The sequence below is a fragment of the Mauremys mutica genome, chromosome 4 (genome assembly GCF_020497125.1).
Source record: "Mauremys mutica isolate MM-2020 ecotype Southern chromosome 4, ASM2049712v1, whole genome shotgun sequence".
Lineage (NCBI taxonomy): Eukaryota > Metazoa > Chordata > Testudines > Geoemydidae > Mauremys > Mauremys mutica.
The window spans coordinates 94,547,034-94,573,767 of NC_059075.1; the positions used below are offsets into that span (position 1 = coordinate 94,547,034).

Sequence of the window (26,734 nt, forward strand, 5' to 3'; positions counted from 1 at the left end):
CGCTGGGAGAGCTCTCTCCCAGCGCTGGCGCTTTGACTACACTTAGCGCTTCAAAGCGCTGCCGCGGCAGCGCTTTGAAGTGCAAGTATAGCCATAGCCTATGTCTCTCTGAACCACAGACAGGATGACTTCATAAGGGAATCATTGGGAGAATGGGGGGGAAAAATTCCATGCATATGAACTACTTCCCTTTTGAGTATCCTGACCTTTCCCCATCCATTCCCTCCACTGAGGCTGTGATGATGGAGAGCAGCAGTATAAGGATTGAAAATTTGGGGTTCTCCCTCTCAGGAATTGTGCACATTTTCACAGCTATAGAACTCAGATAGGTTAAAGGCCTTGAAAGTGTAACCCATGCCTGCTTGATGTGGTGGTCTGTTCCCTTTTAGTGGTATCTAGACCAGCTAGAGATTAATGAGTCTGCTGCAGCCTTGGCTAAGAGCCATGTGGCTTTTAGCTCATGCAGTAGATCAGTGATAATCAATAGGCGGACCGTGGGCCAAATCCGGATGGCCAGATGCTTTAAAATGGGCTGCAATATCTTTATATTTACTTATTATTATTATTTTATTTTTGTATTTTCTCTGGAGTATGAACCTTCACAATATCTTGACCAAGAAATTTGGACCTTGACAAAAAATAATTGATTACCCCTGCAGAAGACTGAGGCTCGTACACTAAGTTTCAGAGGTCCCAGGTTCACGTCCGTCCGCTGACAACCGGGGTCTGTCAGCATTACAACGGTTCTTTGCTTTGGGATCACCTGGGCTCATGATTTGGCCCCATGTTTTATAAACACCTATGACAAGTAAATCTTTTTTGAAGGTAATTCTTCTAGAGAGATCTAGAGAGTTAGTTTTTGTTTTGATTTTGGTCTGTAAATGTGAGAGGGGAGTTTCCTCCCTTTGTAATTAAGTTTTCAAGAAATAGTTGAACTAGAGGCTAAATGAGAATTAAACAAAATATTAATCATAGACATCAGTTACTTCTTCATAATCTGTTGTATAGAGAGAATGGATTTCTGTTTGTGCAGCAGAAAGAATTGCCATAGCCATAGCCAATTAAAATATTTATTTAGAAACAAGGCTGACAACTTGAGCATGAACATAAAGACTTTCACAAACTATACATGCATAATAAAATATGAATTCAAATAATAATATATACTCCCTCAGTGCACATTATCACTAATAAGAGTTTTTAAATCAAATGGGAATAAAGGGAATTACTCATAGTAATAACCCAGTATGCTGGCAGCAGTCTAGACTCAGGATGTGGAGATAAAAATAAAAAGGGCAAAAAGAGTACAGAAATGTGACTGTCTCTAGATCCAGCTTTCACAATCTGAAAACTGTTCAGATAGCTTTTATTCATGATATCAAACACTCTGATGTACATAGCCCTTCAAAAAACTTTTCTGGGCATTTTACATTAGATTTGCTCACGAACCCTTAAGACAAAATGGCTGAGCTGTCCACAGAAGTTTTAGTGACCCATACACCAAACTAGTTTGAGTATTTAGTCCCCATCATCACACAGAATCTATTTATTTTTTATAATTTTTCACTAATGTATGGACAGGCTCTCTTTCTCTCTCTCTCACACACACACACACACGCGTGCTCTCTCTCTCTCTCTCTCTCTCAACTCTTCTTACTCTGCTCCTCTAGCAGATGTCATATGGGGTGAACCCGGTTCATTATGTTTATATTTTGTAAAACAGCTGTATTTGAGGCAGTGCACTTTAGTGAGCAGGACACAAGTAGGAGTCAGAAGATCTGGCCTGTATTCCTAGTTCTGCCACCGACAAGTTGTGTGACCTTGGGCAATTCACCTCTATGCCTTAGTTTTCTCCATACTTAAAATGGGTATTGTGATAGTCATCCTCTTTTGTAAAGTGGCTTGAGACCTGATAAAAGGTGCTACATAAGAGCTAAGTATTTTGGTAATATTACACTTCTAGCTCTCAGACTTAATACTGTACCTCCTAGATGATAATAGGTACAGCCTTTTATCATTTCTGCAGAGGGTCTGTTATCATGTCACCTCCTCTGCTCTGCCAGTAATGGTCTGGGGCCCCATTGTTCACTTCTCACACAACCATTGCTATGTTGTGTTCTACACCACGCTTTATGCATGGAACACCCTTCCTGAGCTGATCTGCAATGTTGCTCTCTCCACATTCATATCCCTCCCCGGGACCAATTTCTACTGACACCTACAAGAAATTAGCTATCCAATAATGGCTGGGTAGAAAGGATAATTGGGGATTAATTTATATAACCAACGCCCCGCTCATCCCGACCCCTTCCAAAACAACTTCAAGACATACTGATTATCCACCTGAACATATGGCTTGTATGTTTTATCCTTTTACCTTTTAAGCTTTTGGGGGGAAGAAACTGTCTTCCTTTTGTCTGTACAGCCCCTAGCATATTTTAAGTCCAACTGTAATTTGAATAATATAAGTTTGTAAATGGCATTAGCAGAATTCTGTAAATAATCAGCTACACAGGACCATGTCCCACTTTGTGGAAAGTCTAGGGTGCATGGTCAAAGTTAATTTTTTCTGTACAAAGGTACCAGAGTATTAGTTAGATTTAGTGTGTCATCATCACATTCTGTTTTGGGATTGGCAGGTGGCCCTGATATTAAGCTAAATTCATTAGTTAATTTAATATCTTGGTTGAACACTTGTAAGTAATTTTTTCTAATGTTCTATTATTCACGGTTTTTCAGGAGCCCCAAAGTACATACCACAATAACCTAAAACAAGTAAGGTTTGGTCTACACTACAAAGTTTTGTCAGCATAGCTCTGTCAGTGACCAGTGTGAGAAACCCACATCCCCCTCACCTGCGGCAGCAAGCCACAGGGGGCGGCTTGCCGGTCGCTGTGAGGGTGGCAGTCAGGCTGCATTCGGTGGCATGCCTGTGGGAGGGAGGTCCGCCGGTTTCGGCGGTAATTCAGCAGCGGGGGCGCGGGACCGATGGACCTCCTGCAAGCATGCCGCCGAAAGCCACCTGACTGCCGTGCTTGGGGTGGCAAAATACATACAGCCGCCCCTGGGCATAACTAATTTATCATTTGGGGAAGCGGTGTTACTACACCAAGAGAAAAGGTCCTTCTGTCAGCCAAAGCTGTGTCTACACTTGGGGGCTCTGCCAGTATAGCTACACCGGCAAAGCATTTGTAGTGTAGACAAGGCTTCAGTCTTTCCCAAGTGCCATTAGTGTGCCCAGAAACTTCCAATAATGTGACAGAAAATGGCATGCTGTATAGTTCAGTAGCTTTGTTGTAACTTGCTTTTGTCTTATCTAATGTGACAAAGTTTCTATCTAGTGTGGCATAAAGAAAAGGAAATTCATTCATATTTCAGGTGACTGATCAATACAGTTCACTTTTGAATGGTTTTTCCAGAAAGTTTTGAAAATTTATATTTTAAAATGAAGGTATCTTAGTTATGTTTTTTTTTAAACGCATTTTAAACATTCTAATGTTATGTAGTGAAATAAATCTTTAGGTGTATAACTATTATCTGCTAAACTGCTTAGAGAATTTTGTTCCTTGTAAGTATATATGTTAATTTGGTAACAGTTTACACTTGCATAGAAATGTGTAAAAGTTCCCCTCCCCCTCAATGGATGATGGACATAGCATGGTCTGCTTTGTGGTTAGTAAGAACTTCAGGCATGGAAGGCATTCTTATGATAAAAGGTGCTATATATAACAAAAGCTTTCTAATTTCTCTCATTATCACATGACACCAAATGTATCAGACTGACTGTTTGCAGCATGCTGGGCACTTACATTCTTTTGTAGACCCATAAAAAGATTGCACTAAGTACTCAAGCAAACTTCAAGTAGCTATGCATCTAGTTTTACTTCAGCTGTCGGGGCAAAAGGGGGAGAGGAACAAATAATATTTTAGTCAGGTATTAAATAGCCAAGCTGAGCACTACAGTGAGTTCTCTGTATGACTGACGATGATAAGATCTCTTTTCTAGATAAACAACGTTTCCCCATGTACAAATACAGCTTCTTCATGAGAGACACCATTAGGGATCCCAGGCATCTCATCACATACCCATTAAGAGCTGCCGCCTGTTACCACTGAAGTCAGTTGAAAATCTGCTACTGACTTCAATGGGTGAGTAATTGAGCTATTAATCAGTCTCTAGCCATTTCAGTATTCAGACTTCTATCAGTTTACTGGAAAATAATGAGGGGAATGCCAAACTTTCTCACCACTCCTGGAGCTGGGAAAGGTTACCAGTTTCTCCCTATGCAAAGTTTAAAAAGGCACAGTGCTGCTTTTGAATGTCACATACCTATCCGTGCTTCACTTGTAGTTCTGCTTTCCTTATGCAAAGCTTTCTTCCTGTAATTGCTAAACTTTGTTCCTCATCCAGCTAAAGAAACTCAATTTGATGTGAGTTCTAAGTGTTTGGTTTAGAAATTAGCTGTGGTAAAATGAACATTAGAGGTACAGTTTTACCTGTGGTCCAGATTCTGCCAATAGAATTATGAAAGGAGGAAGGTACTACTCACTGTGAGTAAGGAAAGCAGAATCTGGCACTAAACTTTTAGGTATGGTTCACTGCCAATGGAAGTGATGTAGTTGCCGACTGAATTAAGGTATCTTGCAGACAAAAGAGAGAAAAGAAATAAGAATATGCAGATAAATTTTCATAATTTTTTTCCATTCTGATTTGACTTGGTAGGTTGGCTGTTTCCTTGTGGCCCACCTCATAGGGGCACTGTGTCCTATATATTGTTGCGTATGCTTAGGTGATGTCTACACTATAAAGTTAAGTCGGTTTAAGTTCTGTCAACGTACAGCAGCCACTGCTGTAATTACATTGCTGTTGCATGTCCACACTACGCTCCTTATGTTGGCCGAGTGCGCCCACAGTAGCAGCTCTCTCATCGACACAGAGAGCTCTCCACTGCGGATAGCTATCCTACTGGGCAGTTTGCCACCATCTTCCACAGCATGTTCTGGGAAAGGTTTGCAATGCCTCATGACAGCCCAGCATCCCAAGAGGCACTTTTCTCCGTTCCATCATTCCAGGGGCTTCCTAATACATTTTGTGCCCCTTTTCAACAGCCCCTGTAAACTGCATACCTGCCATCTCTCTCTGAAACCTTGGATCTTGCACTGCTCTCCAGTATTGTGATGAGTGTTCTGAACACAATGCACCTCATCCTGTAATATTTCATGAGCTGTGATTCTGATGATGATGTCATGGTGTCTGCCCTGCTGTGTGCCATGGACAGAAAAAACTCAACATTGCTGTGGACATTCATAGAGCAGCTGCACATGGTGGATCATTGGTCTTGAGCATGAGAAACAAACACTGAGTGGTGGGATTGCACCATTTTTGCAGATATGGGATGTTGAGCAGTAGCTGCAAAACTTTCAGATGCACAGAGCCACCTTCCTGAAATTGTGTGCAGAGCTTCTCACAGCCCTCCGGTGCAGGGACACCAAAATGAGAGCTGCTGTAGTGGTGGAGAAGCAAGTGGCAATCACTGTTGTGGAAGCTGGCAACGCCAGGTGCAAATCAGTTTGGAGCGAGGAAATCCACTGGGGGGGGGGGATTGCAGTGATGCAAGTGTGCAGGGCCATTAATCGCCTCCTGCTACGAAAGACTGTGTTTCTAGGCAATGTGCATGAAAGAGTGGATAGCTTTGCAGCAATGGGATTCCCAATCTGCAGTGGGGCAATAGATGACATGCATATCCCCATTTTGGCGACAAAGTACATCAACTGAAAGGGCTACTTTTCTATGGTATTGCTTGTGCTGGTGGACCACCAAGGTCGTTTCACCGACATCAATGCAGGCTGGTCAGGAAAGGTGCATGATGCACGCATCTTTAGGAACACTGGTCTGTACAAAAAGCTGCAAGCAGGGAACAGAGGATTACCAATGGGGATGTGGAAATGCCAATGGGAGACCCAGCCTACCCCTTGATCCTATGGCTTGTGAAGCCTTACACCCAGCCACCTTGACAGTAGCAAGGAGCAGTTGAACAGGCTCAGTAGGTGCAGAATGTCTGTTGAATGTGCCCTTGTCTGCTTAAAGGGGTGCTGGTGCTGTTTCCTTGGCAGGTTAGACCTCCGCAAGAAAAATATCCTCATGGTCATCCGTGCTTGCTGTGCGCTTCATAACATGTGTGAAGCCAAGGGGGAGAAGTTTCCTCCGGGGAGGGAAGTGGGATACGTTGATGTGGATCGGCTGCTTTTGAGCAGCCAGATACCTGGGCTGTAAGAGGGGCTCAACGGGGAATTATTCGGACCAGGGAGGCTTTGAGGGAGCATTTTAGCAATGAGCCGCAGTTGCTGTAATGTGTTGAGCCAGGCATTGTCTTTTTTTTTTTACACCATGGTATGAACTTTGTAGTGATTCGTTATGTGTGCGCTAATATAACCGTGCAAATGCACCTATTTGTACTATCTCTGAATTTTAGCAGCAATCATCATATGTGGAGACTAAAAGATTCATTCACTTTCCATAAGTACAGTTTTATTCCACAGCCATGCAAACGTATCTATGTCATAGTAACGTAAGCTTCATATCTACAGGGGAAAGTATCTTCAAAGGGGAAAGAACAGTAAAATCCCAGGCACATTTGGGTGTATGTCCTGCTCTGATTATGAAAAATCTCCCTTGGAGTGGAGTACCTGGGGGTACTGCTGTGGTCTAGAAGACACGAGGAATGTGTGGGGGGAGAATGTGGGGAGGTCCTGGAAGGCAGTTCAGTATAGGCCGCAGGGGTAGGTGAGTACAGATGTTTTCAGCCTAACGTTCAGTCAGGGACCGCAACATGTCTGTTTGCTCCCTGAGCAGTGTTACCATCTATTTTTGCCCGTTTCCTATCCTGACTAGCCATCTGCAATTTTGCATTAGTTGCCTCTCTCTCCATGCTCTCTGCTCACAGTCCGAAGCACCAGAGGGATTGCAGCACCTCCCGGAACATGTCTTCCTGTGTCCTCTTGTTTCTTTTTATCTGATGAATAGACAGATGTCCTATTGTGAATGATCCAAACAAGTTACAAGTGCAACTTTCTCACTTTCCCTTGGCAGCCATACATCATGATGGTAGCCTCAGCCATGGTGAGTTTGGCCTAGGGGAGAAGGGACAAGTTGGGACAAGGTGGGGAGACCACTGGAGTATCAGTACAAGAGCATAGGGCTACTGTTTTGAATACTGACACCGTTTTCCACAGGCGGGGGTAATTGCAGCTGATATCTCACTCTTGAGGGTAACTGAGGCTGCAAGAGTCAGCTCCTGAATGCATGTGGCTGGGGACCAGGTCCGTATGCTTCTAGCCTGTGTGCTGCCGTAGTGCCTGCTGAAGTAATTGCTGAGTGGTGTGGCAAAGTTTCCTACCACAAGGGAAGAAACAAGGCAGTCCTCCCAAAAACTTTTGGCAGAGAATTGCAGATTACCTCCAGGAAAGCTTCCTAGAGATGTCTATGGAGGATTCACGGAATATCCTAATGTGCATAAACAAACTTTTCTGCAGGGCCCCATCTGCATGGCTGTCCAGGGGAATGAGAAGCAGATCCAAACTGTACCTGTGTTGGTTATTTCAGTACCTGTTCTAGCATGATTAACAAAGCAGCACATGACCAGATGTGTCCCTGCACTATTGAAGCAGAATGAGTACTTACCAGAGGATCCCTTCCCTGCATTCAGCTTGCTGGAGCTGGACGGCTAGGACTGGCTAGACTGCTCCGAAGTCAAAAAGAGGTTCTGGTTTGCCAAGCCACCAGATCTCCCTGTCGCCTATCCCCCATCCTCCTTAGCCTCCACTTCCTTGTCCAGCACATCATCCTTGAGGTTCACTCTGGTGGCCACTGTCTCCAGCCTCCCCAAAGTGTCCATGGGGCTTTTGGCGGTGGAGGTGACGTTGCTGCCCAGGATGGCGTACAGCTCTTTGTAGAAGCAGCATGTCTGCAGCTCTGCACCAGAGCAACTATTTGCCTCCCTTGCTTTCTGATACACTTGCCTCTGCCCCTTGATTTTTTGCCTGGCACCACTGCATGTCCCTATCATGCCTCGAGCGATTTGGCCATGGATATCAAAGTACCTGCGGCTGGAACAGAGCTGTTCCTGTACAGCCTTCTGTCCCCACAGACCTAGGGGATCCATCACCTTCAGTGTACTCCATGAAGGAGCATGTTTGCTAGGAAGCCAGCATGGTCAGCTGGGAAGATGTGATGTGAACTGTCCACGCAGAGCAAACAGAGCAATTTCAAAACTTCCTGGGGCTTTAAAAGGGGAGGGGCGCATGCCTTTGTACCTGGATGCAGGACAGTGGAATTCATAGGTGCTGGAACTAGGGGTGCTTCTGCACCCCCTGGCTTGAAGTGGTTTCCCAGGTTTACAGTTTGGTTAAATGGCTCTCAGCACTCCCACTATAAAAATTGTTCTAGCATCCTTGGCAGAATTCAAACCAGTGACCAGAGCTGTCAAGGTGGGCATTGTGGGATACCTCCTGGAGGCCATTTAGGGTGATATAAGCAACTGAGTGTCTAAACTCAGACTGTATCGCTCTGACTATGTTGCTCTAAGCCAGTGGTTCTCAAATTTTTGTTCTGGTGACCTCTTTCAAATAGCAAGCCTCTGAGTGCGACCCCCCCCCCTTATAAATTAAAAACACTTTTTAAAATATATTTAACACCATTATAAATGCTGGATGTAAAGCGGGGCTTGGGGTGGAGGCTGACAGCTCGTGACCCCCCATGTAATAACCTCATAACCCCCTGAGGGGTCCCGACGCCTAGCTTGAGAACCCCTGCTCTAAGCACTATGCCTCTCATCAAGATGATTTTTATCAGGTCGGTGTAGCAGGCAAGTTACAGCGTCAGATGGGGCATTGTAGCATGTACACCTCCATAGTTAGGTTGACATAAGCTGCCTTACATCGACTTAACTTTGTAGTGTAGACAGGCTTTGTCTAAAAACAAAAACTTGTACCAACTTAATTTAATTTAGAAACTGATTTTATTTAAACAAGTGCACCCCTGTTGCATGGACACTCTTAGATCTGTTGAGTGCCTGGTATCAATTAAGCTTAAATGTATTCCGATTGAGCAAATCAGTCAGCTTTCATTTGTAAACAAGGCTTAAACCTGACCTTCAAATCTGAAACAGTTTAAACTCCTTGAAATTCTCCTTTTAAGATCATCCGCAACAAGTGACAGTATGTCTAATTGTTTTCAGTGAAATAGATACAGTTATGTAAGCAAAGACTCCCAGCTTTGATTTTTCTGTAAGTGCAATATGTTCAAATTGTGCTGGACTTGTCTGGGACTTTGCTACTGTGCACTGGAGCAGACTGACAATAACTGAACTTGAATCTATAGACAGGGATCAATACTGCAAACCTCAGTTTATCAATAATAAAACAAAATGCTCCATCTAGAGAAGACATCATTCAGAAATCCAGTGTAATATCAGGTCCAGTGATTTTAATAATGCCCTCCTGATTCCAGATTTAATCTGTTTTTAGTCCAAGTAAGGATTCGCCTGTAGGATCTTGCTGTTTCTAGAAAGATGCTTGCTGTATATCTGAAATTCCTCTCTTCCGTGTTCACAGATGTATCTTCTGGAAACTTTCATAATAGCTAGCTACTGAGGCTTACAGTAACAAATCTTAACACAAAACCACTCCATATTGTCAGCTCCAATCAACATTAATTCTGTGTGTGTTCCCAGGAGCAGGGGGCATCGTCTTTAAATAAGCCTGATGATGTATCCAGTTACTTACAAATGGCTTCACAAAGACTTCAAGGAGAAAAATGTTAATTAAATCATTAAACCTTTACAAAGTCAAAAAGATATCTTAGTGTTCATTTTAAAAATATAATATTTATTTAAAGCCAGCTTTAAGTCAACCCGTTAACTCATGTGAAAACTACAATTGCCTTAACTTTACTAGGACTTTAACTCAAGTTAAGAACACTCCTTTTATTTTTATTTTATTTTTTTTTGTTTCGAAGACAGTCCCAAGAAGCTTAGGCCTACAGGCATTACAGAGGCACAGCTACAGCCCTGTTGCTATGCCGCTGGAACTCCCCAGCGTAGTCACTTCCTGCAGTGCTGGGAGGGGTTTTTCTGTCACTGTAGGAACTCCAGCTCCCCCAGCGAGGATAGCTGGGTCAACAGAAGCATTCTTCTGTCAACCTAGCTGCCTCTGTACTGGGGTTAGGTCGGCATAGCTCCAGCACTCAAGGGGGTGGATTTTTCACCTCCCTGAGTACGGTCGCTATGTTGACCAAAGTTTTCATTGTAGATCAGGTCTGAGTCATTGTATCTGTCTTAGGACTTCGTTCTTCTCTGTGGCCTGAGCCCCCTCTGCTTTTTACTGGCTGAAAATCCCTGCCCGCATGACATGAACTAGCTTTTTTGGGCCTGGGTATTAACTTTTTTTGAGCAGCTTCTCTGAAACATAGAGGAATCTGACAGTTGCCATTATACATCACTGTCCACTGGAGCTAGTTTCTGTGCTAGTCCCCATCCAGATAAAGAGTTCATAACTAAGGCTACATTTTAGTCATGGGTATTTTTAGTAAAAGTTACGGACAGGTCATGAGCAGTAAGCAAAAATTCATGGCCCATGACCTGGCCATGACTTTTACTTGTATACCCCTGACTAAAGCTTGGGGGCAAGGCTTGGGGGTGGGGGTGGGGGGGTAGCAGGCTGGGGCAGGCTCCCTACCTGGCTCCTGAGTGCCACATGCTTCCTCCGCTCCACCCCAAGCCCTGGTTCTGCAGCTGCCATTGGCTGGGAACCGCGGTTCAATGGGAGCTGCGGGGAAGGTGCCTGCAGGCAGAGGCAGCACGTGGAGCTAGGAGCTGTGGGAGGGGAGTTCCTGTAGCCCTTCCAGGGAATCCGCCCTAGGTAAGCACTGCCCCGCACCCCAACCTCTGGCCCTGAGTCCCCACCTCCCACCCAAACTTCTGCTGCTGGGAGGCTGGGGGGGGGGCAGGAGACTGCCCCAGCAGCAGCTGGTGTGCCTGGCTCAGGGGCCGCCTTAACAGCTCAGGCGGCCCCTGAGCCAGTCACAAGGCGACCCCTGGGCCAGGCACACCAGCCACTGCAGAAGTCACGGAGGTCACCGAAAGTCACAGAATCAGTGACTTGCGTGACCGCCGTGATAAACACTGAGCCTTATTCATAACCTCTTCGTGACTTCACAGATGCATTTATTTTATAGGGTTCTTTGATTTAGGTTCTCTCTGTGTTAATGTTATTGTGATGGGGTGGGACTCACCACTATGGTGCCTCCTGCCGGCTGTGATAGGAATTAGCTCTTCTTGCCAGCACACCCTCTTCTGGTGGTGCCTTGCTGCCATCCCTTTCATTCCGCGCCACTCCCAGGACTGCGGGGTCCTCTTCGGCAACACTGCCCTCCAGCTGTGCCATACTCTGTGTTCCCCCCTTCCGGGGAACCTGCAATCTCCGTCCAGTCATTACCTCAGTGGCAATTACAGTCCTTTGTCCCGGGCCACTTCCCATGTGGCTCCAGCACCCTTTTCTGCCCTTACCTCACGGCCTCAGCCTCCAGACCCTAGCAGCCTGCCAGGAGCTTTCTCTAGCTTCCCTGGTCCCTGCTTGCAGCACTGAATTGTCCCAGCTGCTGTTCTTCTCCCCTCATGCACTAGTCAGCTACTGCTCTGCCCTTTAGCCTTCTTATATGAGCCTGCTGGGCCATGATTGGCTGCTCTTCTCAGCTCCTTTCTAATTGTCTGCCTCTGGAGCAGCCTCCTTAGGGCTCTTTTAACCCCATTTCTGCCAGTGAGAGGCAGCTGCCCCATTATAGTTATACCTGGAGAGTTTCCTATCAATAATTCGTATAATGCATTTCATTAGCACATTTACTATTAAGGATGTACAATTTTGTGCATGCTGTAGGTATAGTATTGATAACAGAGTGCACCTTCTTCCATAAATGTGTGCACATAAAGTAACTTGTGGAAAAAATGTCCATGCATCAAGGGAGAATAGATGGCTGTGTTTCAATGTAGGAGCTGTGGTTTTGTTTGAATCTTGAACCCTTCAGTGGGATAAAATGACAAAACATTTGCTCAGTCGGTGACAGCCAGGGGCTGCTCTAGTTTTTTTTGCCACCCCAAGCACGGCAGTCAGCCAGCCTTTGGCGGCTTGCCTGTGGGAGGTCCCTGGTCCTGTGGATTCGGCGGCTTGCCTTCGGGAGGTCCGCCGGTCCCGCGGCTTCAGCATACCTGCTGCCAAATTGCTGCCAAATCTGCGGAACCGGCGGACCTCCCGCAGGCAAGCCGCCAAAGGCTGCCTGACTGCCACCCTCACAGGGACCGGCAGGGCGCCCCCTGCGGCTTGCACTGGTGCCTGGAGCCACTGCTGGTGACCACATTCCTAAAGCTGTTCTCTATTTGTGTTCCATGTGAAGTCATATCTCACTAGTTACTAAACTCTGATTCTTTTCATGTTGTAGAGCAGGGAGATGAGTCACAAATCAATTCACTGCACTCTGTAATCTGGCAGGGCATTGTATAATTTCTAGCCACGTAGTTTCTTGCGGTAGCAAATAACCTGGAAAATCTGAGGAACTCACCCTGTTTCATTGTACAAGGAAAAAAAACGTTACTTCATATGGTGCATTGGGGTTGTCATGACATTAAGAGATCCACTGTCAAATAAAATTGGGAAATAGTAACAAAATGAGATGCATTTTTTGTTTTGGAGTAATGCAGATTTCCTGGACCTTAATATAGCAACTCCAATAAGGGTTGAGGATTCAAGTTCCACAATTAGTGGTAAAAATGAGCTCTGAAGTACACCTTGAATGGGTAAAAACATTTCCATGACCCAAAGGAGCATTTTTTAAAAGCAATTAGGGACACTGAAAAATTTGAAGCCCAACATTTATCTTTCCTTAACATTGTTATAATTTGGTAGGGAAGATCTTCTGCATCTAAACAGTTATTTTGAAAGAAAGTGAATAAGCAGTGCCATTATTTTGTGCTCCCTCTAACCATCATAATTTTCAGAGCTGTGCAAATATCTTTGTCAAATGGGGAGAATCGTGTTTTATAAAATGAACAAACTGTTTTGAACCTAATCCTTGTTTTTGAATGCACATATGTTTTAGATCAATATAGGCCTGTCACAGGGTCCGCACAGGTTTCCGCCTTCTCGCCCTGTGCTGAACCTGGTAAAATAAGAGTTCTCACAGCTTCTTCTAGTGTTTCACCCTTGTGCTTTGTTTTACAGTGCCACCGTGCAGTCCCCTTTATCCCCCAACACTTATCCCCGTTCCAGGGTCTCTTGGTCCTTGAGGCTCCCTTCCTGCGGTGAGGAGACAGAGCTGTAGCCTCCTGTCCCCTCCCACGCTAGCCTCCTGACTGAGTTTTGCTCAGGGCTTTTATAGCCCTCCAAGCCTTCAGCCCAGCTGTCCCTGCTTAGCTCAGTCTATTGCAGTGAGCCAGCCCTCATTGGGGCCCGTAGCTGGGCTCCCTGCTGGCTGCTTTGCACCTCTGCCCTGGCCTCTCTGCCCGAAAGCAGGGCTTAGCCAGCATTTTAGCAGTGCATTCAAAGGGGTTCACCCCTACCCTGCCACAAGGACTTTAAATTAATTGGCTCCCTCTGCCAGTTTTCTGGTCTCTGATCTCTCTCTAAGGTGCCTGAGACTTGCTGTGAAAACCCATCTCTTCTCTACACCCTCTGTACCTTTGTTAGATCTTAACAAGTATAGTATGAATTTTAACATTCTCAGGTAGCCTGTAGCAGGGATACTCAGACCTCAGTGGTTCAGGAGCCGAATTCACGATCAGCATTACCCAAAAGAGCCACAGTAGTGTGAATTCATTGTTTCATTTGCTATAGTAGTGTATATTCGTATTTAAACAATATGACAGAGGAAATATTTAGTTTTTTATATAGATGGGTTAATAATTAAATCACACAGTGTTTTAATATGTGCTGCAAAGAGCCACAGGAGACACATTAAAAGGCTACTTGAGGCTCATTAGCCTCAGAGTGAGTTTCACTGCTATAGGGTTTGGTGCATCCCAGTCTAGAGTACATGATACAACCATGGTTAATCAAACTGGAGGCACTAGGTCCTCTCCCAGAGAAAGCAGGGCCTTGTAACTCAAGGGAGACCTTATGTTTGGAGTGAGATTGGAATCCACGCTCTATTCATGTGGCTTGATGGACACACAAGACCCGGATTAGAGGTTCTACTGACAAGGGCTGTTGGGGAGGCAGAGTCAGCTCATGCATACTGGTAAAACAGGTGGTTAATTAGTGTAGTAAAGATGGTATTAGGGTTAGCAGACTGTTCAGTAAGTGTTTGTGGGTTGTCATCTTATCAGATGCAGAGCTTGACAAGCCACTTTGTGGCAGCCTCATAGGCTAAGTGCAGAGCCCTCAGACCACCATCAGATCTGATCAGAGGGCAGTTGACAGTGATGTGAGACGTTGTCTTTGGCCACAACCGCATGTGAGATCCTTTTGTTGGCCCTGAGTGTGAAAGCTGCACATTGACCCTGGCCTGTTCAGAATGGCCCATGAGTGGGGTGTGGCAAATCAAAGCCAGGTACATGCATGGTCAGGTCAGTTATAAGAGACTAGTTTTGGACATCAGCTGCAGACCCATAGCGCATCCCGTGAAGTATCAGATTCAACTAATGGACTGCATTCAAAGTCTTTTCTAGGGCTGAATCTCAGTCACTTGCTAGCCGACGTTCCTGATGCAGTTCTACCCCCCAGAATTGCAGCCATTGAGCTAGCCCTGAGAATACTGCAGCTTAACACTGAGGGATTGTCGGTGGCCAAATGCAGCATTTTCAGTGTTTGTGGATCACCGTGGGATGGTAAGGGTCAGGCATCTGGAGGTTTGCCTGATGCATCAGAATTCCTACAGTGGCCCCTGCTAATGTACCATCAGATATAATGCAAAAAATCATCCACGTTTTCAGGCAGTTAGCTTTTGAAGACTCAATTTGGATATCTTATCTTCAAGGAAAAAGTACCTGATTCACCAGTGCACTTAAGCACTTGCTTTGCGTTCTTTGGCTTTAATGCCGGTACTTACGTACTTTGCTGAATTCAGTTCATAACATGGTCATAAGTTTTAAGAATATATTCTAATTCTAAGATCTACTAAAATACAGGAAAACAAAAATAGGAACATAGGAATTATCATACTGGATCAGACTAGGATTCTATATAGTCCAATAGCCTATCTCCCACAGTAGCCAGAGCCAACTGCTTCAGAGGAAGATGCAAGAAACCCCATAGTAGGCAGTTATGGCCCCAAAAGAGTTTTTTCCTGACCCCCAATAGTCAAAGGTTGGTTTATGCCCTGAAGCAAAATTGTTGGGTTCTTTTAAATATTTACTGTTGTAACTCTGGATCTTCTTGTTAACTGTATAAATGTCCAATTTCTCTCAAATCCTACTCAACTTTTGCTCTTAGGGCTTGGCTACACTTACAAGTTGCAGCGCTGGGAGTTACAGCGCTGGTCATGCAGCTGTGGAAGGGCCAGCGCTGGAGTGTGGCCACACTGACAGCTACCAGCGCTGCAGTGTGGCCACACTTGCAGCACTTTCCAGCGCTGTATTGAGAGGTGCATTGTGGGCAGCTATCCCACAGAGCACCTCGTCCCGTTTTGGCGCCGTTTTGGCGCTGAGTATTGTGGGAAGGGGAAGGAAGTGTGCGGGTCATTCCGCTTCCTGTTTGCCAGCGCCCCGTGGTGCATCGCTTCACATCCCAGCATTCACTCTTTCCAGCAGCGTTTGGCGCCATTGTGAGTGTCTTTCTGTTACTCTCTGTGTGAATCGCGATTTCTGTGGCAAATGGAGCCCGATCTGCTGAGGACTCTGCTGATGAGTGTCATCAGCACAACACGTTTGGCAGTCCAGCTATTCCTTCAGCTCCAAAGTGACAGTGAGGATTCCGACGATGATATCAATATGGATTTGCCTGCCGCGTGTGACACTAAAGTGCTTGCGGCATTTACAGAAATGCTCAGCACCGTTGAACGCCGCTTTTGGGCTCGGGAAACAAGCACTGAGTGGTGGGATCACATCGTCATGGAAGTCTGGGATGACGAGCAGTGGCTGCAGAACTTTCGTATGAGAAAAGCCACTTTCATGGGACTGTGTGCTGAGCTCGCCCCCACTCTGCGGCGCAAGGACACAAGATTGAGAGCTGCCCTGACGGTGGAAAAGCGAGTGGCTATTGCAATCTGTCGGGAACCAGTTTGGTGGGGGAAAGTCGACCGTGGGAATCGTTTTGATGCAAGTTTGCAAGGCAATTAATCGCATCCTGCTAAGAAAGACCGTGACTCTGGGGAGCGTGCAGGACATTGTGGATGGCTTTGCACACATGGGGGGGTATTTCTCTATGGTTCTCCAGGCGCTTGTGGATCACCGCGGGCGTTTCATTGACATTTACACAGGCTGGCCTGGAAAGGTGCATGATGCACGCATCTTTCGGAACAGTGGCCTGTTCAGGAAGATGCAGGCAGGGACTTTTTTCCCAGACAGGAAGATCACAGTAGGGGATGTCGAAATGCCCACTGTGATCCTTGGAGACCCCGCGTACCCGTTACTGCCTTGGCTCATGAAACCCTATACAGGGAAGCTTGACAGGAGCAAGGACCGGTTCAACTACAGGCTGAGCCGGTGCAGAATGACTGTGGAGTGTGCTTTTGGGCGTTTAAAAGCCCGCTGGCGTTGCTTGTATGGGAAGCTAGACTTGGGGGAAAGCAGCATCCCCGCGGTTATATGCGCTTGCTGTACCCTCCATAATATTTGTGAAGGGAAGGGTGAAACATTCAGTGAGGCATGGACCACCGAGGTTCAAGTCCTGGAGGCTGAATATGCACAGCCAGAGAGCAGGGCTAATAGAGAGGCCCAGCACAGGGCTACAAGGATTAGGGATGCCTTGAGGGAAGAATTTGAGGCTGAAAGCCAACAATAATGTTTGCTGCCTTGCATGGGAGTGAATTGCACTGCTTACACTGTTATTCTATTATCCATAATAATAATATGATTTGTAGTGCCTCTTTCTTTACTGGGCTAAGGTATCTTTCACTATCTGCTATAATAAAGACTGTTTTCAAAGCCAAGAATTGTTTTATTGAAAAGAAAAAAACTTCCTTGACAGACAGACACACAACATTTCATGAACACAAGAGGGCAGGGGTGTGGGTTGGTGAACTGTACAGTCACAAGTTTGCATATGCCCTGTCTGGATTGCTGTTTAATGAATCCTGCACTTCAGGGTTCATATACTGCATGGTGATGGGGGTTGAATGCAGAGGGTAAGGGTGGTGGTAGGTATCAGGGCTGGTTGGGGAACATACAGGTGTTGGAGGCAGCTGGTGGTGGTAAGAACCTGGATGCTGGGGAAAGGTGGTTTGAGCTGACATTGGGGCACAAGGCACAAAGGACGGGGCGGGTGGGGGAGTAGCACGGTAGTGCTCTGCTTGCATGGCAACGAGTGACTCTATAGACTCCGCTTGGCGCTCCAGGATGCTTAGCAGCCGCTCCGTGGTTTTCCTCTTGGCCACTGCATTTCTCTTGCGTGTCCTGCTTTCTTTCTCTCGCCAATCCTTCAAGTCCTTACTCTCTCGAGCAGACTGATTAAGAACAGTTTTCAGCATGTCTTCTTTGCTCTTTCGGGGATTTTTTCTCAAATTTTGAAGCCTCTGTGATGTTGAACATCTGGGCAGTCCAGTAGTCAAGGTCACTGTAGAAACAGAAATGACAACATTTAACACGGGCAGCATTGTATCCACTATCTCCAGACATGAATTGTTACACTGAGGGAGTGAGTTCTTATTTAAGCATTCTTTTACCCACACGCATAACACTACAGAAGCCACGACATGGTGAGTGAGCAGTGCTTATATGGGGAGAAGTGGGGCTTGGGTGTAAGAGGGGAGCTGGTTGCTTCGGGTAATCTGGAGTGCTAGAGGGGTTGAGTGAAATGCAGATGCAGATGCAGGGGTGATCTTATCTCCCTATCTCTTCACTAAAGAGTCTCCCAACATTTTTCACAGGACTTAATCCTGGAAGATGTTTCCCTACTGCGAGTCACTAGGGAACAGCGGGGGGCTCTTTTAGAGCAATGTGGATTCCGCCCGGGACCCTATGCGGCTTGCCTGTGTTCAGAAATGGTCCCCCCACCACTGGCAGAAGAGTGGCGCGGACGCGTCACCGTCACTGGGACAAGGGACACAGTGGCTCTGCCTATAAACCTGCGCAGGCATATTGCCCACGCTCTGGATGAAGCTTTTGCTGAGATAACTGAGGCAGATTACCGCGACGTGATAGACCACATCAACGGGCTATTCCACATCTAGAGGCTGGCATGCATGCATCCATAACCCCCCCTCCTCTCCAGAAACATTTCACCCAGAAAATAAAAGCCGCTTACCGGTAACACGCTCCTCTGCTTGTCCTTCTGCAACTGCTGGCTGCTGCGATTGGGTGCTTTCCTCCTGGCTTGAGAAGAGCTCCTGGCTGCATGCCTCCAGGGAATCTGCGGTTTCTTCCCCCATGCCAGGAGCTTCACTCGCGGTTTCCTCCCCCCCCCACGCCTCCGCCTCCGCCGCCTCCTCCGCCTCCTCCTCCTGTCCCCCAGCCTGCTCAGAAGTGTCCATCGTTATCCTGGGATTGGCAGTGGGGTCACCCCCAAGTATCTCATCCATCTCCCTGTAAAAACGGCAGGTCGTGGGAGCAGCTCCGGATCGTCGATTCCCCTCTCGGGCTTTGTAATAGGCACTCCGCAGCTCTTTAATTTTCACCCTGCATTGTACTGCGTCCCGATCATGGCCCCGATCCAGCATGGCCCTTGATATCTGCTCAAAGATATCGTAATTCCTACGGCCGGAGCGCAGCTGTGCCTGAACAGATGCCTCACCCCAAACACTGATGAGGTCCTGCAATTCACCAGTGCTCCATGCTGGGGCTCGTTTGCCGCGTGGAGGCATGGTCACCTGTAACTGATTAAAACTGATTGCACTCCACACCTGGCTGCAGCAAACAGGAAGGAGATTTTTAAATTTCCCGGGGCATTTACAGGGCGGGTCACCTGAGCCAAGAGCAGTAGAGTGCAAACTGATGTGCAGAGTGGCTGAACAGGAATTCTGGGATACCTCCTTATTCCCTGGAGGACAGGTAAAGCGCTGGTGAGTGTCCACACCTGCTGGGCAGCGCTGGATCACCAGCGCTGCACTCCTTATACCCCTGCCGGGATGGGTTTTCAGCCAGCGCTGCAACCAGGGAGTTGCAGCGCTGGTTGTGCCCTGCAAGTGTGGACGGGGTGTTGTTGCAGCGCTGGAAAGCCTCCACCAGCGCTGCAACTTGTAAGTGTAGCCAAGCCTTAAGTGATATCTTATGGAAATCAGTTCCACAGGTGTAATGTGTAGAAAAAGTGTTTCTTTGTACCAGTTTTAAATTTGCTACCTTTCAGTTTATTTGAATGTCCCCTTTGTATCATGACATAGTATTGCGAGCTCTCATGATTTTATCAACTCGCACAATATTTGGTATTTTCCTGGAAGTCAATTGTATACCTGAGAATTTCAGCTTTATTTATTTTTAAGTACATTTCTAGCCCTTTGTGGTTGTGGAAAAAAGCTTGCAAATGTGAGCTCAGTATATCCTAAAGCCTAAAACGCCAGAGGGCCATGAAAAAGAACCCAATGTTTATTGATTTTTAAAACTCATGATTTTTTTGTGGCCTGACCCATGGAGTTTTGCATGCTTGGAGTTGGCAATACTGCAAGGTGAACCATAGTCCTGGATCTGCCTTCCCTATAACACTGATTATTTTGTATATCTTTGTATTTGTGTTTTTTTGATCCTTAGATACTTGCTCTTCTTAAAAAAAAAAAAAAAAGACACTAAGCAACTTTTTCCATGTAGAGGATAACAAAAATAAAATAGGGGATGGGAAGCATAATTTATAATTGCATTTAACTGTTTCAGCTAGGTTAACCTATTCATAGAATCCTAAAGGTTAGAGCTGGAAAAGAGATATTAGAGATCAACCAGTTTGAACTATATCCCTGTGGATGTGTGTGAACTGTTCCCTTAGATGGACTCTTTTCTGCTAAAATAATAAGCAGATTTCTAGTGTTTTGTCCTGCTTAAATCCAAAGCAGTGTCTTATATTATTGTTTGTATTGCTTGAAATGCCAAGACAGTACGTGGTAGTTTTCTAATTGGAAACATTTTGAATGAAAATGATTTTTGACAGTGTTAGTGATACTTAGCTATAAAGTTCTCAGAGCATTGTTGTTCTACAAAATGCATAATTGATGGGAGGATTTGCAAGATCAGTCAGAAGTTACAAGTTTTCTTTTATTAATGATGGACAGTCTTATCTCTCTTATCCATGTAATTTTGACAACATATCGAATAAGTACTTATTTATCCAATTCTTGAATGCTAAATAAATATGCAGGCAAGAATCAGTCGAGAGATAACGAGGTTAGTTCAATTAGGGAGAATGAGGCCCTCGAGGTGTGAACACCAAGGGAGGAGAAACTGCTTGGTGTTCACACCTCAACTGCTGGAAGAGGGCCTCATTCTTAACCTTGTTATCTCTAGACTGATTCTTGCCTGCATATTTATACCTGCCTCTGGAAATTTCCACTACATGCGTCTGATGAAATGGGTATTCACTCACAAAAGCTTATGCTCCAATACGTCTGCTAGTCCAGGGCCGCCCAGAGGGTGGGGCAAAGGGGGCAATTTGCCCCGGGCTCCGCAGGGGCCCCCAAGAGAAGAGCGGAGGCTCCCGCCTCCGCCCCTCTCCTGGAGCCTCAGCGTCTCCGGCGGGGGCCCTGAGCCCCGCCCCGCTCAGAGACGGTCCCGCCCCGGCCCCAGCCCCGGCCTCTTACCGAGCACGTCTCCGGCGGGGCCTGAGCTCCGTCCCGCTCAGAGCCGCGTGGTGAGGGGGCGGGGCTGGGAGCTCCAACGGGGCCTGAGCCCCGCCCCGCTCAGAGCGCCGTGGGGAGGGGGCGGGGCAGCTGCCTCCGCTCGGCGTGGAGCTCACAGCCCCGCCCCCTCACCACGCGGCTCTGAGCGGGACGGAGCTCAGGCCCCGCCGGAGACGTGCTCGGTAAGAGGCCGGGGCCGGGACCGGGGCGGGGGGCAGGAGCGGGACCGTCGGGGCCGGGGGCGGGACCAGGACCCGCCGCCACCAAAGCGCAGCCCGGTCTTCGGCGGCGGGGGGGCCCTTCTGTTCCGGGACCCGCCGCCGAAGTGCCCCGAAGGCCCGCGGCGGGGACCCCCCCCGCCACCGAATTACCGCCGAAGACCGGGCTGCGCTTCGGCGGCGAGTCCCGCTTCGGCGGTAATTCGGCGGCGGGGGGCTCCCGCCGCGGGTCTTTGGGGCACTTTGGCGGCGGGTCCCGGAACGGAAGGGCCCCCCCCGCCGCCGAAGACCCCGGGCCCCCGGAATCCTCTGGGCGGCCCTGTGCTAGTCTATAAGGTGCCACGGGACTCTGTTTTGAATATGTGACCATTGCAATTCATGTAATTCATTGTGCATATCACCACTCTGTATGTTGTTAAACCGTTAGTTGAAAATGCCATCATTCTAATTGCTTGTAACTCAGGGCAGCTCTAACTTGTGCCAGCAGTAAGAGCCCCTTTTGTATCATCCCAGGATCTTCCATACTAGGGGAAGTAGCCTATGTAGACTAGTTTTATAGTCCCTTTGCAACACAATAGTATTGCACTCAGGCTGAGGCTCTGACCCTATGTGTTCTTTACAAAGGCACTCAAAGTGGTAGATTGACTTTAAAGAGGTGCTACCAGTTTTTAAAGCCATTAACAATGTTGGCCCTGGGTTCGTTTGAGATCTCCTGACTTCCCAGGATTGCACCAGAAAGTAATTACACTTTTGCCTGCAACAACATGGAATTTCAGAAATAACTTGTCATTTCATCCCCACATTTTAAAAAAGTGGTGTAAGTAACTAATGTTGTCCCTGTATTTATCATCTTTCCCTTCAGTCCTTCTGTATAACTGAACATGTCTAATTTTTTTTAAAAGTTGCTTTTAATGTGTTGTATTTGAAGAGGATGGTATTTTAGTGTTGTTAAACAGCCTTTATTTTGTTCTATTGCATGGCAACACAATATTCTGGAGATAGGGGGATTAGAGGGTGCTACATAAGTAATATTACTTATGCTGGCAGCAGCTCCAGCTATCATCAGAAATTCATCTATTCCTAGCAGCTGTGGATAGTTATTTAGGGCTAGAACCTATGTAACTTAATTAGGCAAGTATGTTAAGTTTTAAAATGACAGGATTGAAATGAACAATGTCAGAAGGCATTACACAAGAACTGCTGGACCACATTATGGGGGGAAGCAGCAATCAGAGCCAGAGAGTCTGCAGGGTGCGTAGATATAGGTGAAGTGGTATGTACAGGGAGGATGCATGAAGGAAAAGGAACAGGAGTACTTGTGGCACCTTAGAGACTAACAAATCTCTTTGAGCATAAGCTTTCGTGGGCTAAAGCCCACTTCATCAGATGCATAGAATGGAACATAGAGTAAGAAGATATATATACATACAGAGAACATGAAAAGGTGGAAGTTGCCATAGGAAAAGGGAGAACAGTAATGGAAGGGAGGGAAAGCTGAAAAGCCCTTAAGGTTTCAGAAGTCTGCATATAAACTTTTCAGGGTTTAACAAGCCATTTGATGTTTGCTTGCATCATGGAGTAATAAGGAGATAATAATAGAAGTACAGTGCCCAGCATTTTGAATCTTTAAAGCACTTAAAATATGTTTTTACAAGATCCCTGCAAGGTATAGGTATTATTATTATTATTATATGCATTTTATAAATGGGGAAGGGGGTTAAATGTCTTGTCCAAGGCCAGCCAGGAAATCAGTGTAAGAGCTAGGGCTAGAACTCAAGATTTCCTAAACTTAAACCACATCTCACTTAATAGCTAACAGCATTAGCAACTTGATTATCATGAATAGGCTTGAGAGTTAACATCTGGTTCACGAAAAGGAGAGTTGAGGCAGTTCCCATCTCTGACTGGCAGCAGATTCAAGGCAGCCACATAATTAAAAATTTGATTCAGGCTTTTCACAGTCACAAAAAAAATTGATTACAAAAAAACCAAACAAACCATTCAGGCTTATATTTTGTGGAGAACAGGAAAGTCTGGGGACTTTCTACCTTGGTGGGTTTCTGTAGGGGAACCAGAGTAAGCAATAAGCAGTTTGAAAGGAGAAGTTGTCCCCTAAGTACAATAGTTTTTCTGGAGTCTATTTTCACCTACTTGAAATTAGAGGCACTGTCCCAGGTAAAAACCCTCTTCATCCCCTTCAAAACTGGTTTGAAATGCAAATCATGTATTAGGATTTGAACAGTATAACTGACTGAGCAAAGGAAGCAGGATGTATTAAGACCAGTTTGTTCTTAACTTCCTGGCAGATCCTATTACTTGTATGTGGTTGAACTTGAGTAATTACGATAAAAAAGATCACAGCATTTTTATATGTGGGTTGGGCTCCAGATTATTGTAGGCATGTGTTTTAAGGGTGGTGGTTATATTTGGGGATTGTCATTTGTTTGGTAGTGAGGCTATAACTATTAGCAATGAAAGACTTCACAGATCAGAGCAAAAGGAAAACCTCACGTTAGGGACCTGAAAAGGTGAGTGAGTTGCTTTTGTATTTCCCTAACTAACTGATTTATATACATTTATCTAGGTTTGCTTTAACTTAGAGGTTAAAATATCTTTTTTCAAACTTGTTAGGTATTGAAACAAAGCTATTCCTCTAAAAATAGTTTTTCTTCTTACGTAGAGAGAGAAGTCCTTTAATTTTTGTTTTGTTCTTGAAGTTTTACATGTTCTGTATTGTAAGGCATCTTATGAATTGCACATCTGATGGTGTCAGCTGAGTAGAGAAACTGTCAAACAAGTAAAATTGCAGAGATACCAGCAAATATGTGTCACATTTCAAGGCCCTGGCCCTATTGTGGGCTCTATGCAGGGCTCTATGCAAGGGTCCCATTGACAAGAGTCCACATTACTTATACAAAATTAGGGCCAAAGACTGTAACTGACATCGTACAGGATCTAGTGAGCTGCTTGAAAACTCTTGCTTAGACTAGACAAACAAGCAAGAGAGGCGTGTCTGGGGAAAATGAAACTTGCCTGAAGCTCAAGCAACAGGTCTGGCTAGAAAAAGATGTTAAGCAAGTAGTATTACATTGTCACTCTGTAACAAATTACACTGTGCTCTACTTTTTTAATATATTATTTATGATATGGCTTTTGGAGGGTATTTTTTTACTTATCTTGACTTTCAGTTGAATAATAAATATATTGTGGCAGGTGTGTACAGTGAAGTGGTGGTAAGGAAAAAGTACAAGGTGTAACAAGACCATGTAAAATAATGGCAAACTTTTCATGCAGTTTTCTACCCAAAATTAACTCATTTTTTTTGCAACTCAGAAATGTAGGTTTTTTGGGTTTCTTTCAGTGAGATAAATTTTTACTTGACCTAAGGGTCTTGTGTTAATGTCAAAACTCTAATAAGCTGTACCAATATCACATTCACAATGAAAGGTTGAAGTTTTTGTCATTTTCATAGTGACTGTTTTCCCCACCTCTAGTCATAAACACATGCTTGTACCCAAACATATATTTTATATTTAGGAAGAGCTCATTTTCTGGCATCTCATGCTAATAATAAGTGTGAATCCATCTGGCTGGTTTAAGCATATAGGATGTCCTGGCCACAATCTTACACTGCAAATGAGGGGCACATAGTGCAGCTCAGAGGCTGGAGGCTTTAAGCAAAACTTTTTTTATTACCTCTCTTCCCCCCCCCCCCAAATCATGGGCCAGCTGTGCACCAGTCCAGGCTCTGGACTGCTCTAATTTACACAAGTTGTCAATGGCCCCAAGAGGCCACAGTACAGCCAGGGATTGGTAGGGAATGTATACATGCCCTATTCTTCAGCCAAAGGGGCAAGATAGCATAGGAACCACTAAGGCATCTCTCTGCCACAGGAGGATCCTCCTGCACTGGTGAGAGTCTTCTGTGACCCAGTATGCCAGCATGAGGGTCACTGCAGTGGCAAAGTGGTGCAGAGCAGCCCAGATGTAGCTGTGAATCGGGGCCAATATCTCTGGCGGACAAAAAAACCTTTTCCTGAATCTAATAATTATACCAGCAAATACCACATTAAAAGATGTGGCAACAGGAGACCAGAATCTACCTTAAACTACTAAACCCAAGAAACTGGGTCAGCAGCATTGAAGCAAGTTTCTATAAACGATGGGGCACATAACAGGTTCCAGAATATTTGTATAAATGATAAATCTGTTTGGAAATACCTATGTTATGTTTAACTCAATCAATTTATAATGAAGATTAAAGAGGTCTGAGGGGAAGCTGACTTACATTCAACATAGTAATTTAAAAAATCTAAATGTTTTTTTCTAAAAAAGAGAGAAAACTATACTTTCAGGTATTTTGAGTGCCATATTGCAACACAGATGTTCTTTACCTCCCTTACCTCATATAACATAAAACATGCAGGTTCTTTGATTCCATGTTACTTTGCATGCAATATGAATAAAATATGTAGATATAAATTAATCTTAAATATATTTTACCTTTGTATGATTCAGATAATCAACATTTATATTAATTGTAGAGCTGCGCAAGAGCCAGAATTTATGTTCCTTGGGAAATTCCATTATTTTGAAATTCTGTTTTTGTTCTGAGTTGGAACGAACACACATATACACACAGAACAAATTGAAAATTTCCAGTGAAATGAAATTTCTGGAAAAAGGTTGGTTTAGGTCCATCAAAATGTTCAGTTTTGATAAGTTTGAAACTTTTTGTTCTAATTTTGACTTTTATTTTATATTCTAATATAAAATAAACTTTTGAAACAAAAAATTGTTTCAAAATGAAAAATTGAAGTGTGCCATTCAGATAATGTTGACATCATCAAAACCCCTTTTTTCAATTTTTTTCTAAATGAAATGTTACCAAAATTGATACAGGATAGGACAAGAAGCAATGGGCTTAAATTGCAGCAAGGGAGGTTTAGGTTGGACATTAGGAAAAACTTTCTAATTGTAAGGGTAGTTAAGCACTGGAATAAATTCCCTACGGGGGGTTGTGGAATCTCCATCCTTGGAGGTTGTTAAGAGCAGGTTAGACAAACACCTATCAGGGATGGTCTAAAATAGATAATACTTTACTCCTGCCTTGAGTGCAGGAGACTGAACTAGAAGACCTATTGAAGTTCCTCCCAGTCTATGTTTCTATCCTCTATGATTCCTGTAGAAAGTTTTAATTTTAATGAAATGGCATTTGCAGATGTAAAAACGTTTCATTGGAACATTTTTGATCAGCTTTAATTGCATCAACCTCTTCTTTTAAAAAGAAAGAAAAGGAAAAGAAAATGCTGCCAAAATTAACATAGCATGGGTCAAATAGGCAAATGAACATAAGAGTCATTCTCCATCCTCAGGGAATCTTAATACATTTATCTTTCCAGTTAATTTCTCTCTGGATCATTGATTTATTTCTACCACTGAGTCCAGGAGAATGCGATGGGACTTTTCTCAGGTTCTAATTCAACAAACAGTTTAAACATTGCGCAGTCTCATTCATGAGATTAAGTGCTTTGCTGAATATAAATGCACTGCTACA

General features: G+C 45.0%; 1 protein-coding gene across 2 annotated transcripts in view; it reads left to right on the forward strand.

Annotated features, from left to right (window-relative positions):
- Window positions 1–26,734, forward strand: part of PPFIBP2 (PPFIA binding protein 2) — a 202,817-nt gene that overhangs the window by 19,836 nt on the left and 156,247 nt on the right. The gene's annotated exons all lie outside the window — the stretch shown is intronic.